At 40.6% G+C, this 14,085-nt stretch overlaps 1 pseudogene; it reads left to right on the top strand.

Annotated features, from left to right (window-relative positions):
• Positions 1-838: 838 nt before the first annotated feature.
• The window catches only part of LOC119519045, a 50,342-nt pseudogene continuing 37,095 nt past the window's right edge, over positions 839-14,085 (top strand).

Here is a 14,085-nt window from a genome sequence, read left to right as displayed (position 1 = left end):
GGTTAATTTCCTGATTGTGATAATCTTTCTGTGAATACATAAGTGAATATCTTTTTCCTTAGATGAAATGCTACAAGACTATTTAGAGATAGCTACTTTTTTATACATTGATTTCCAATTGTTGAGGAAAAAGGGTTATTATAAAAAGAAAATAAAGCAAACGTTAACTCAGTGGTAAAAATTAAATGAAATAAATCAACTTCTGATGAGGTGGTTGCCCTCCTCATCAAGTCAGATGGGCAGATCAGGGCAAACTTGCACTGATCTGTCTTTCCCTGGATTTCAGTGGAATGGTCAGAGTCAGTGCAACCTAGATCTAGTCTCTTGGGAATCAGCAAATTCGGGATCAGAATGGTCAAGGAAGTCTTCTTGGAAATTCTATTGCCAATAACAATGATTTCAGAGGCTGAACAATGTGCCATGTCTGGGGTTACTGTCTCCCAAGGCAAACACCATGCATAAGTTGGATGGGTGTATGCTTTCACAGTTTCCAGGGGAACACGCTCAGTGTCAAGCCAGGGAAGGCTGGCACCCAGCGTAGGGATGTCCCTTAGGGCTATGGGATTTCCTGGATCCAGAACAAAGCAATAGGCAGTGGACACCATCATGCTGGCCCTACGGTAATCCCCTTTCCTGTCCCCAGTTATGTCTCCAACCCAGTCAACTCTAGCACCACAACAGGTTGTCACCATTTGGGCACTGCATCAATGGACTCCCTTCATATTTACTCAGCATTTGGACCCATAGTGAGACCTGTGGCAGGCACAAAATGTAGCAGCAAATCCTGGCACTAAGAGAGCCTGGGGAACAAACCTCATTTCAGCTAGAACATGTGGACATGGTGGATTCATCCCAGGAGCCCAAAGCTTCCTTGAATTCAGGTGCGTTCTTGGACAGCACACGCACATGCCTTGTCATGGGACCTGGTCACAGTGAGCACCAGGGGTCCTAAGCAACATGCCTCAATCCACCAGTAACTTCTGTGCCATTGAAAAATACTGGACTGCCAGTATTTGGACAGGGGCACTTATCTTAAATACCCAAGCAGCCGAAACCTATGAGGAAATCCACTTGGGTGTTTCAGCACAGACTCTTCCTATTAGAGTCAAAAGCTCACCATCCATCAGGTGCTCAGCTGATCCTGTGGGCTGCAGAAGCATCCCCAAATAGCCACTTCAGCTTGTATCGGCAGGATTCTTCCACCCCTCACCTTCCCACTTTGAGCACATTTAAATTTTCAGACCCCAGAAGGAGCCATTGTATTTGAGGCCTGATGCTTAGCAACACAGTGCTCATTTTGAGGTGGGAGGCTGGCTACAGAACATGCACATGCACATTCCAAGGAACTGCCTGAAATCTAGACTACCTTGGGAACCTGGGCTGAATCTGTCCTCTCCACATATTCCAGCTGAAATGAGGTTTCTTTCCTGAGGTTTCTTTGTGCTGGGATTTCCTGCTGTATATTGGGCACTTATTTGTACAGGGATTCCTATTTGGAGTGATTAAAAAGATTCAGTAACTGTTGGGGTGGTCAGTACCAGATTCTGCACATAATGTTTAGCAGAGAAATCTATGTTTGAAAGTGGGTAAGAGGGACATGAAGTAGTTTATATGTAACTAGGAGAAAAGTGAGGAAAATAAGAAACATAGGACAGCACGGGAACACACATGACCCACAAGGATATAGATGGCCTGAGTTTAGAGTGCACTTTATATTTGAAATGCTCTTTGTTCAACTGCATTGACGATACCACATTACTGCAAGCAAGGAACATGATGGAAGCAAAGTAGTCATTTTAGGTTATTTGTTTTTCTTAATCATTTACTTTGGGTTGTTTGCAGGGTGGTGGTGTTTTTGTTACTTATGGGCTGCTTTCAATTTTTGAAAAAGTTAAAAAATGAAATAAAATAAAATGAAGTAAGTATAAAAGATAACATTTTAAGAATAATCACACTGAAGGCACAACACTTTTGTGCCATTTTTGCCCAAAATTCATAAATTCAACATAATCCTGAAGAAACATTGAATAAACACAATTCAAGGAATATTCTATAAAATGATTGTTCAACAACCTTCAAATATGTCAAGTTGAAGGGAAGAAAAGGCATATATTGAGACTAAGGATACTAAATATACCTGACAACCAAATGCAATGTATGATATGAGACTGGACCCTGTTACGTTTTTATCTTTTTATTTCTTCATTTCTCTCATTATTATTGTTTTGCTTCCTATAAAGGACATTTGGGTAATTTGTGAGATATAGAGAAGGCTTATAGATGAGATTCTAGTACTACAGCAAGGCTAATTTCCTGATTGTGATAAACTTTGTGAATACATGAGCAAATAAATGTCTTTTTCTTAGATGAAATGCTACAAGAGTATTTAAAGATAGAGGCATTTTTATACATTAATTTCCAATGGTTGAGAAAAAGGAGATATTATAAAAAGAAAATAAAGCAAATGTTATCTCTGTAAAAAAATTTAAAAAATCAATTTCCAATGAGGTGGTTTCCCTCTTCATGAAGGCAGATGGTCAGATCAGTGCAAACTTACACTAATCTCCCTTTCAGTGGGTTTGAGAAGAATGACTAAAGTCAGTGCCACCTGGAGCTACTCTCTTGGGAATCAGCACATTCTGAATCAGACCTGATGGAGAAGTCTTCTTGGAAATTCCCTTGCTAATAACATTTCAGAGGCTGAACAACCAATGTGCCACGTCTGGGATCCTGTCTCCCAAGGCCTAGACCATGTCTAAGGGGAATGGGAGTAGCTTTCAGTTTCCAGGGGAACACACTCAGTGTCATGCCAGGGGATGCTGTCTCCCAGAGCAGGAATATTCCTTTGGGCTATGGGATTTCTTGGACACAGAACCAAACAATTTTCAGTGGACACCATCATGCCTGCCCTCTGGGAGTCCACTTTCATGTCCCAAATTGTTTCCTACCCAGTCAACTCTAACACCACTACAGGTTGTCACAATATGGGCACTGCATCAATGGACTCTCTTGACAGTCACTCATCATTTGGACCCAGAGTGACACCTGTGGTGGGCAAAAAGTGGAGCAGCAAATCCCAGTGCTGAGACAGCCCAGAAAACAAACACCATTATAGATTCTTCCTGTGGACAGGGCTGTCTCAGGTGCCCAAAGCCTCCTTTGGTGGGTACTTGGACTGTGCATGCACATGCCTCATCATGAACCCTGGTCAAAGTGAGCACCAAGAGTGCTAAGTGACCAGCCTCAAATCCACTGGTAACTTCTGCAACATTGAAATATATAGGCAGGCCAGTACTCAGCCAGGGGCACTTATCTTAAAGTCCCAAGCAGGCAACACCTACCAGGAAGTCCCCTGGGGGGGTTGGCACAGAATCTTCCTGGTAGAGTCAAAATCTCACCATCCATTGGTACACAGCAGATACTTTGGGCTGCAGAACCATCCCCATATTTCTATTTCAGCCTGCACTTGCACAAATTCCTCATTATCACCTGCCCACTTTGAGTACCCTTTAAATTTTCAGGAACCAGAAGGAGCCATTTTATTTGAGACCTGTTGCTTAAAAACCTGATGCTCAATGTGAGGCATTAAGCTGGCGGCTGAACTTGCACCTATGCATTCCAAGGGGCCACCTGAAACCTAGGCCAAGACATATTCTGATCAGATTGTCAAATGCTGAAGAGAAGGAGCAAGTTCTGAAAGCAGCAAGAGAAAATGAATTCACCACTTACAAGGGAAACGGCAGAAAACTAAGCAGTGACTACTCAGTGGCCACCATGGAGGCAAGAAAGCAGTGGCATGACATATTTAAAATTCTGAAAGAGAAAAATTGCCAACCAATTCTTTATCCAGCAAATCTCTCCTTCAAATTTTAGGGAAAGCTTAAATTTTTCACAGACAAGCAAATGCTGAGAGAATTTGCTAACAAGAGGCCTGTCCTACTTGAGATACTAAAGGGATCCCTACCAACAGAGAAAAAACGAAGGAGAGAGAGGTATGGAGAAAGGTTCAAACTAAAAAGATTCAGTATGGATATGTTAAAGGACATTAAATGTGAGAGGGAAAAAATATATGTGACAAACATAATCTGAAGGATAGGATGACTGGTAAGTTTATTCCTTTCACTGGGTCATACCTTCATTTTTCTTAGTGTGGTTTGTAGTTAGCTATTGTCTAGACATCTGGTTTCCTTGGTTACCCCAATCACCTTTTCCCGTACCAGAACTGGCTCAGGTCCTGGGAGGAGGGAGTAGTATCTGGATTCCCTGAGGTTGTCTTAGAAGATTGGTACACCCTATGAGCCTCAAGTCACTATGCGTTTCTGCTCAGCAGGTGGTGTGGGTCAGCCTGTAGCTCCAGACTGGTGTAAGGTGTGGCCCATGGCTGTTTTTCCCCAGGCTCTGGGATCTGGTTCTGAATGGAAGACAGGTAGTAGAGCTGGGACCCACCTCTTTCCTCTTAGGGAAGATACCCCTATAGGGATAGATCATTAGCAATTGAATAGTTTATCTGCCTGTGCTATCTCTACCCTTGTCTGGGTCAGAGTGCTGGGTACTGAAAATGGCTGAGGCTTTCTCCACTGAGCCAATGTACAGAAAGCCCCCTTCAGGGTCAGTCCATTGCCACCCTCTGGGTCTCCAAGGTCACCAAAAGCCTCTGTCTTCTTGTTGGGGATTCATAGCTTGTATTGAGCAGTCCACGTTTGTTAATTAAAACCCCAGTTGGAGATCAGCTGAGCTATATTTGCTTGCTGGGAGAGTGCTGCTCTCTAGCACTGAGAGGCTTTGCAGTTTGGGCCATTCAGGAGGGGGCTCCCAGCTTGGATCTGCAGTTTTTACTTACAGATTTTATGCTGCAATCTCAGGCATTCCTCCCAATTCAGGTTGGTGTATGATGAGTGGACAGTCATGTTTGTCCCCCCACTGTTATTCCAGGTTATTTGTTAATTCTTCCTGTTTTTTTTTTTTGTTGTTGTTCCCGGGGAACAAACTAGCTTCCACTCCTCTCTATGCTGCCATCTTCCTCCATCTCAAAATGTGGTTTCTTAATTGCAGTTGATGAAAGGACATTTCTAATATTATAAAGTGCACTGTTTATTCAGGCTATGTTTTTTCTTATGGGGCATATGTGTTGCTGCACAGTCCTGTCTTTCTTATTTTCCTCTTTTTTCTTCTAGTTTCTTATATGCTACTTAATGTCCCTCTTACCCCCTTTGAAATATATACTTCCTTACTGAACATTATGTGATGAATCTGCTACAGACAGCACTAACAGTTACTGAATCTTTTCTTCACTCCAATAAAGCTCAATTTCAGCATGAAATCCTGGTACAAAGAAACCTTGGGAAGAAGCTTCATTTCAGCTAGAACCTGTGGAGAGAGTCAACTCAGACCATGTTCCCAAGGTAGCCTAGATTTTAGGTGGTTCCTTGGAATGCATGTGAGCAAGTTCTGGGGACAGCTGCCTGCCCCACAATGAACAACATGTTGTCAAGTGACAGACCTCAAATACATGGCTCCTTCTAGGGTTTGAATATTTAAAGGGCACTCCAAGTGGTCATGTGATGCCAGGTGGAATTGGTGCCAGTGCAGGCTGAAGTAGCTATATGGGGATACTTCTGCAGCCCACAGGATCAGCTGTGCATCTGGTGGACAGTGAGCTTTTGACTTTACCAGGAATATTCTGTGTCAGAAAGCCCAGGGGGACTTCCTGGTTGGTTTTGGCTGCTAGGGGCTTTAAGATAAGTGCCCCTGGTTGAGTACTGACCTGCCTATATTTTTCAATGGTGCATAAGTTACCAATGTATTTGAGGCATGTCACTTAGCACCCCTCATGCTCACTGTTACCAGGGCCCATGATGGACCCACACATACCCATTGTAAGATCCCACCTGAACTCAGTGAAGCTTTGGGCACCTGGGATGGGTCCACCCAGCCCACATGTCCTGGCTGAAATGAGGTTTGTTTCCCAGGCTGTCTTAGTGCCTGGATTTGTTGTATTTTGTGTCCACCACAGGTTTCACTCTGGGTCCAAATACTGAGTGACTGTCAAAGGAGTCCATTGATAGAGTGCCCAAATGGTGACAAACTTTGTGATTGAGATGACTGGTTGAAGACATAACTGGAGACATGAAAGGGGACTCATTGAGGACAGACATTATGGGGTCCACTGAATATTATTTGTTTCTAGGTCCAGAAAATCACATAACCCTAAGGGACATCCCATTCTGGGAGCCAGACTCCCCTGGCTTGTCACTGTGTTCGCATAGAAACTGTGAAAGCACACCCCGGTTGCCCTTGTACCTGCTGTTGGCCTTGGGAGACACTTTTCCCAGGTATGACACATTTGTTTTTCCACCTCTGAAATCAATGTTATTACCTAAGGAATTTTCAAGAAGACTTGCCTGACAGGTCTGATCCTGAATGTGCTGATTCCCAAGAGAGTAGCTCTAGGTGGCACTGACACTGACCATTCCAGTGAAATCCAGAGAAAGACAGATCCTTGTAAGTTTGCCCTGCTCTGACCATATGCCTTGATGAGGAGGGCAATCACCTCATCTGAAGTTGATTTATTTTATTTTATTTTTTTCAGTGAGTTAACATTTGCTTTATTTTCTTTTTATGATAAGATGTTTTTATCAACCATGGGAAATCAATGTATAAAAAATATCTCTATCTTTAAATATTTTTGTAGCATTTCATCCAAGAACAAATATATTCACTTACATATTTACAGAAAAATGATCACAGTCAGGAAATTCACCTTAGTGTATACTAGAATTTCATCTATAGGCCTTATCCATATCTCACAAATTCCCCAAAAGTGTCTTTATAATAAGCCAAACATTAATAATAATAATGGTGATAAGAAGTGTTGTAAGGAAAGAATAAACATAACAGGGTCCTGTCTCATATTATACATTGCATTTTTGTTGGGTGTATTTAGTCTCCTTAATCTGAAGGTATACTTTCTTTCCTTAATCTTGACTTAATTGAAGAATGCTGAACAATCATTTTATAGACTGTTCCACAATTTGCATTTATTCACTGTTTCTTAATGATTAGTTTATGAATTTGGGGCAGGAATGACGGAAAGGTGTTGTGTCCTCAATGTGATTATCTTTTGAATGTTATCTTTTATTTTTACTTCTCTTCATTTTATTTTATTTCATGTATTAACTTGAAATTGAAAACAACACACAAATAACCAAAAAAAAAAAAAACCACCACTTTATAAACAAATCCAAGCAAAGGATTAAGAAAAACAAACACCATAAAATAACTGCTTTGCTTCCATCATGTTTCTAGCCGGCAATAAGGTAGTATCTTCAATGCAGTTAATGAAGGAACATTTTTAATATTATAAACAGTATTGTTAATTCAGGCCATGTATTTTCTTATGGGTCATGTGTGTTCCTGCACAATACTATGTTTCTTATTTTCCTCTCTTTTCTTCTAGTTGCATATACACTTCTTCATGTCCCTCTTCCCTGCTTGCAAATGTAGACTGCTGAACATTATTTGCAGAATCTGCTACGGACAACACCAACAATTACTGCATCTTTTTGATTACTCCAAATAGGAATCTCTGTGCTGATAGGTGCACAATATAGAGCAGGAAATCCTGGCACAAAGATACCTCAGGAAAGAAACCTCATTTCAGCTAGAAACTGTGTAGAAGATAGACTCAGCCCAGGTTCCCAGTGCAGCCTATATTTGAGGCCATTCCTTGGAATGTGCATGCACAAGTTCTGGGGCCTCCTGCCTGCCTCACAGTGGGCACCAGGTTGCTAAGCAACAGGCCTCAAAAACAGTGGCTCCTTTTGGGGCCTGGAAATTTTATGGGTGCTCCAAGTGGGCAGGCAGTGGGAGGAGTATTTGGTTCCCATGCAGGGGGAAATAGCTATATGGGGTTACTTCTGCAGTCAACAGGATCAGCTACACACCTGTTGGATGTTGAGCTGTTGACTCTACCAGGAAGATACTGTGCCAAAACCCCCAGGGAGACTTCCTGGTAGGTTTTGGCTGCTTGGCATTTTAAGATAAGTACCACTGGCCTAGGACTGACCTGCCTATATTTTTCAAAGGCATAGAAGTTACCAATGTATTTGAGGTATGTTGCTTAGTTCCCCCGGTGTCTTCTGTTACCTGGGCCTGTGATGGAGCTCATGCATGCTCAGTCTAAGGACCCACCTGAATTCAAGGAATATTTGGGCTTCTGGGATGAGTCCACCCTCTCCACAGTTTCTAGCTATAATGAGGTTTGTTTCCAGTCTGTCTTAGCACCAGGATTTGCTCCTGTATTTTATGCCTGCCACAGGTCTCACACTGGGTCCAAATGCTGAGTCAATTGACTGTCAAGGGATTCCTTTGATGTAGTGCCCAAACAGTGAAAACTTGTGTTATTAGAGTTGACTGGGTTAGAGACATTGTTTGGGACCAGAAAGGTGACTCCCTTAGGGGAGGCATTTTGGTGTCCACTGAGTATTGTTTGGTTATGGGTCCAGGAAATGCCATAGTCCTAAGGGATGTCCCTTCTCTGGGAGCCAGCCCCCCTGGCTTGACACTGAGAGTGTTCCACTGGAAACTGTGAAAGCCCACCCCATCCCCTTTATACATGGTGTTGGCCTTGGGTGACAGTAACCCCAGACATGGCACATTGGTTTTTCAGCCTCTGAAATCAATGTTATCAGCAAAGAAAATTCCAAGAAGACTTCCATGACTGGTCTGATCCCAAATGTGCTGATTCCCAGGGGAGTAGCTCCAGGTGGCACTGACTCTGGCCATTCTTCTCAAATCCAGTGAAAGACAGATCAATGTAATTTTCCCCTGATCTGACTGTCAGCCTTGATGAGGAGAGCAACCACCTTATTTGAAGTTGATTTATTTTATTTTTTCACCAAGTTATTTGCATTATTTTCTTTTTATAATAACTCTTTTTCACAACCATTGGAAATTAATGTATAAAAATGTCTCTATCTTTAAGTATTCTTGTAGTATTTCATCTAAGAACAAAGACATTCACTTTCGTATACACAAAAAGATTATCATAATCAGGAAATTAACCTTGGTGCAGTACTAGTATCTCATCACTAGGCCTGATCCATATCTCACAGATTACTCCAATAATGTCCTTTATCACAAGTAAAACATTAATATTAATAATGATATACATGAAGAAAAGAAAACATAATGTGGTCCAGCCTCATAGCATACATTACATTTAGTTGTCAGGTATATTTAATTTCCTTAATCTGAATATATATATATATATACATATTTTCCTTCATCCTGACATATTTGATGAGTGCTCATCAATGATTTCATACAATGTTCTTCAGTTTGCATTCATTCAGTATTTCATTGTGATTTGATTGAGTTTATGAATTTTTGGCAGTAATGACAAAGTATTTGCCTCACTTGTATTATTTTTTATATGTTAATTTTTTTACTTCTCTTTTTATTTTATTTCATTTTTTAACTTTATTGAAAAATTTAAAAGAACAAACAGGAAAATCACATTACAAACAAAGCAAAGGAAAGATTAAGAAAAAGAACCTAACTTCTCTGTTCCATCATGTTTCTAGCTTGCATTAATGTGGCATCTTCAATGCAGTTGATAAAAAAACATTTCTAATATTATAAACTTTACTGTTAATTCAGGCCATGTATTTTCTTACAGGTGATATGCGTTGATGCACAATCCTGTTTCTTATTTTCCTCTCTTTTCTTTTAATATGGTTTTGTTCACACACCATACATTCCATCCTAAGTAAACAATCATTGGCTCCTTCTGTAGTCACATATTTATGTATTCAGTACCATCACCACTACCTATATAAGGATATCTCCATTTCTTCCACAAAGAAGGAGGAAGAATCAAAGAAGGCAGAGAGAAAAGAGAAAAAGAAAAGAGAAAGAGAGGGAGAAAAAAAGCAACAACAAAAAATGATAGCTGGAAAGCAACAAAAGGAAAGAGCATTAATCGAAAGTAGGATAAAGAGTCAGACAACATCACAAATGCCAGGAGTCCCACATCCTTCCCCCATATCCCCCATATTCATTTAGCTTTGGTATGTTGCCTTTGTTATATTAAAGGAAGCATAATACAATGTTTCCATTAATTATAGTCTCTAGTTTGCATTGATTGTGTTTTCTCCCAATCCCACCCTTTTTTTAACACCTTGCAATGTTGACATTCATTTGTTCTACCTCATGTAAAAACATATTTGTACTTTTTATTACAATCATTGATCACTCTAGGTTTCCTTGAGTTACACAGTCCAGTCTTTTTCCTTCATCTTTTGTTCTGGTGTCCCACATGTTCCCAACGTTCCTCTTTCAACCATATTCACAGTCATCTTTGTTCAGTGTACATACATTGCTGTGCTAATATCTCCCCAAATTGTTTTCCAAACCTCTCATTCCTGTTTTTTTCCTTTCTGTCTACAGTTCTTCCTTTATTGTTTCCTATAGAGCAGGTATCTTGTTCACAAACTCTGTCATTTCTATTTGTCTGAGAATATTTTAAACTCTCCCTTATATTTGAATGACAGTGTTGCCAGATAAAGGATTCTTGGTTGGTGGCTTTTCTCTTTCAGTATGTTAAATATATCACCCCACTTCCTTCTTGCCTCCATGGTTTCTATTGAGAAATCCACATATAGTCTTATCCAGCTTCCTTTGTATGTGATGGATTGCTTTCCTCTTGCTGCTTTCAGGATTCTCTCTTTATCTTTGATGTTTTGATAATCTGATGATTAAGTGTCTTGGCATAGGCCTAGTCAGGTTTATTCTGTTTGGGTTATGCTGCACTTCTTGGTCATTCATGTCTTTCTTAAGAGATGGGAAATTTTCATTGATTATTTCCTCTATTATTGCTTCTGCCCCTTTTCCCTTCTCTTCTCCTTTTGGGACACCAACAAGATATACATCCCTGATTTTAATTTTGTCCTTAAGTTCCCAGAGATGTTGCTCATATTTTTCTGTTCTTTTCTCTATCCGTATTTTTTGTGCGTAGGCTTTCAGATGGCTTGTTCTCCAGTTCCTGAGTGTTTTCTTCTGCCCCTTGAGATCTGCTGTTCTATGTTTCCATTGTTTCTTTCATCTCTTGTGTTGTGCCTTTCATTTCCATATATTCTGCCAGTTGGTTTTTCAAAATTTCAATTTCTACCTTATGTATGCCCAGTGTTTCCATTGTATGGTTCATCTCTTTTGCCATATCTTCCCTAAACTTTTTGAATTGACTTAGCAATAGTTGTTTAAATTCCTGTATCTCAGTTGAAGTGTAAGTTTTTTCCTTTGACTGGGCCATAACTTCATTTTTCTTAGTGTAGGTTGTAGTTTTCTGTTGCCTAGGCATGGTTTCCTTGATTACCCCATTCAGGTTTTCCCAGACCAAAACTGGCTCTGGTCCCAGAAGGAAGAGCTATTCAGTATCCAGTTTCCCTGTGGGTGTGTCTTAGAAAATTGGTATGCCCTGTGAGGCCTCAGACCTCTGTGCTTATCTGCCCAGCAGGTGACACCTGTCAGCCTGTAACTTCAGACTGGTGTAAGGAGGTGTGGCCCATGGCTGTCTTCCCCAGGCTCTGGGGTCTGGTTCTGAATGTAAGGTGGGTAGTAGAGCTGGGCCCCACACCTTTCTTCTTAGGGAAGAAAGACCCCCTGTGGAGAGTTCATCAGCATTTCAATGGTCTCTCTCTGCCTGTGGTATCTTCACCCTTGTCTGGGTCAGAGTGCTGGGAACTGAAAATGACTGAGGCTTTCTCCACTGAGCCAAAAAAGGGACAGAAAGCCCCCTTTGGACCCAGTCTATGGCCACACTCCAGCTCTCCAAGATCAGTCTTCACCCAAAGCATCTATCTGCTTGTTGGGGATTTGTATCAAGCAGTCCATGTTTATTAATTAAAACCCCATTTGGAGCTCAGCTGAGCTGTATTTGCTTGCTTGGAGAGAGCTTCTCTCTAGCACCATGAGACTTTGCAGCTCAGGCCATGGGGGGATGGTACTCCTGGCTTCAATCTGCAGTTTTTACTAACAGATATTATGCTGCAATCTCAGACATTCTTCCCAATTCAGGTTGGTGTATGATGAGTCATGATCATCCCCCCAGAGATATTCCAGATTATTTACTAGTTGTTTCTGGTTGTTTGTTAGTTGTTCCAGGGGAGCTAACTAGCTTCCACTCCTCTCTATGTAGCCATCTTAGATCTCCCTCTACCATTATTTTTATACAAACTACATCTATATATATCATAAGCCTGTCAACACAGTTTAGAGTTATTTTTTGCGTAGTTGTCTTTTAAAAATGATAGAAAAAAAATTGTTACAAACAGAAACACATTTATAGTTTCTTTTGTAATACCTATGTAGTTATCTTTCCCAGTTATCTTTATTTTCTCAGGTAACCCAAAGTAATCATCTAGTTTCCATTCATTCCAGTCTGAAAGACTCCTTTTAGTATTTCTTGTAAGTCAAGCCCATAGCAACAAATTCTGTGTTTGTTTATTGGGAAATGTCTTCAATTGTCCTTTCTTGTTGAAGTAGGGTTTAGAAGATATAAAGTTTCTACTTAAAGTCTTTTGCTTTCAATATTTTGAAGATCCCATCCATTATCTTCCTGCATCCAAGTTTTAAGATGATAATCAGCTGTTAATATTATTGAGGCACCCTTGTATATGATCATTATAGAGAATCCTTTGTATTTTTCTGGTGCTTTCTTAGAAATTTGTGTCATATTCAGTTTTATTGAGATATATTCACATACCATACAACATCCAGGTGTACAATCAACTGTTCACAGTACCATTATGTAGTTGTGCATTCATTATCCCAATTTAGTTGAACATTTTCCTTATACCACAAATAATCAGAATAACAATAAAAAAACAAAAATTAAAGGGAACACCCAAGTGTTGTAGTTTGCTAATGCTACCACAATGTAAAACACCAGAGATGAATTGGCTTTTATAAAGGGGGTTTATTTGGTTACACAGTTACAGTCTTAAGGCCATAAAGGGCCCAAGGTAACACATCAGCAATTGTATACCTTCACTACAGGATGACCACTGGTATCCAGAAAACCTCTGTTAGCTGGGAATACACGTGGCTCATATCTGCTCCAAAGTTCTGGTTTCATAATTGCTTTCTCCCAGGATGTTCCTCTCTAGGCTGCATTTCCTCAAAAATGTCACTCTTAGTTGCACTTGGAGTATTTGTCCTCTCTTAGCTTTTCCAGAGCATGAGTCTGCTTCCAACAGCCATCTTCAAAATGTGTCTCAACTGCAGCTCCTGTGCTTTCTTCAAAGTGTCTCTCTTTGCTATAGCAAGCTGGCTCCTTCTGTCTGAGCTTATATACTGCTCCAGTAATCAAGGCCCATGCTGAATGGGTGGAGCCACACCTCCATGGAAATTATCTCATCAGAGTTATCACCTACAGTTTGGTGGGGCACATCTCCATGGAAACACTCAAAGAATTCCAATCTCATTGGCACAAAAATGTCTTCCCCACAAGATTGCATCAAAGAATATGGCTTTTTCTGGGGAACATAATACATTCAAACCAGCACACCAAGTCATCCTCCCATCCCACCCTATTTTTCATTTAGTTTTTGTCCCCATTTACCTACTTCTCTATCCATACACTGGATAAAGGGGGTACAATCCACAAGGTTTTCACAATCAAACTGTCACCCCTTGTAATCTACATTGTTACACACTCATCTTCAAGATTCAAGGCTACTAGGTTGGAGTTTGGTAGTTTCAGGTATTTACTTCTAGCTATTACAATACAACAAAACCTACAAAATGTTATCTATACAGTGCATAAGAATGTCCACCAGAGTGACCTCTTGACTCTTTGAAATCTCTCAGCCACTGAAGTTGTATTTTGTTTCATTTCACATCCCCCTTTTGGTCAAGAAGATGTTCTCAATCCCATGATGCCAGTCCAGATTCAGCCCCAGGAGTCATATCCTGCATTGCCAGGGAAATTTACACCCCTGGTACTCAGGTCTCATGGAGAGGGGAGGGCAGTGTTGGCTCTTTTTCAACTTTTGTTTTAACAGTTGCTGTATGCATTAATACTGA

Source organism: Choloepus didactylus, chromosome 22 (genome assembly GCF_015220235.1).
Source record: "Choloepus didactylus isolate mChoDid1 chromosome 22, mChoDid1.pri, whole genome shotgun sequence".
NCBI classification, from domain to species: domain Eukaryota; kingdom Metazoa; phylum Chordata; class Mammalia; order Pilosa; family Megalonychidae; genus Choloepus; species Choloepus didactylus.
Note: the sequence above shows the minus strand (reverse complement) of the source record. Positions and strands in the feature narration are given on the sequence as shown.